Source organism: Camelina sativa, unplaced genomic scaffold (assembly GCF_000633955.1).
Source record: "Camelina sativa cultivar DH55 unplaced genomic scaffold, Cs unpScaffold07884, whole genome shotgun sequence".
Lineage (NCBI taxonomy): Eukaryota > Viridiplantae > Streptophyta > Magnoliopsida > Brassicales > Brassicaceae > Camelina > Camelina sativa.
Window position 1 is genome coordinate 1 of NW_010928954.1, and position 449 is coordinate 449.

The 449-nt window shown below is 37.2% G+C and overlaps 1 long non-coding RNA gene across 1 annotated transcript; it reads left to right on the forward strand.

The window, feature by feature from the left end:
- On the forward strand, positions 1-449 carry LOC104775017. The gene is made up of 3 exons (XR_765647.1): positions 1-54; positions 225-332; positions 414-449. It is a non-coding gene; the product is annotated as an uncharacterized LOC104775017 (long non-coding RNA).

Below are 449 nucleotides of genomic sequence, written 5' to 3' on the forward strand. Positions count from 1 at the left end.
AGATTTGAATGGGAAAAAGTAATGGAAGAGGACAAGATCATTGGTCTCAAGCAGGTCAACATTCCCCTGTGTTTCATCTTTTGAGCCGTTTTATTATTTAAATACATTTCCACTCTGTAGAACATGTTAGCTTGATATACGACACAATGATGCTATATATTATAAGGTCACTTTTTCCCTTTTTGGTTTGCTGTAGATATTTTTTCTGCCATTTTGTTGATCAGGGAAAGCAAAGCATTTCACTGGAACCTGGTGGTCAATTCGAGCTTAGTGGTGCACCTCTTGAGACTTTGCACCAAACTTGTGCTGAAGTCAATTCACATCTTTATCAGGTATACTAATTGATACTAATTATTGCCAATACTCTTACCCTAAAACGTGACATATAACCAACTCTCTATGGATGTCAACAGGTAAAAGCTGTTGCTGAGGAAATGGGAATTGGTTTC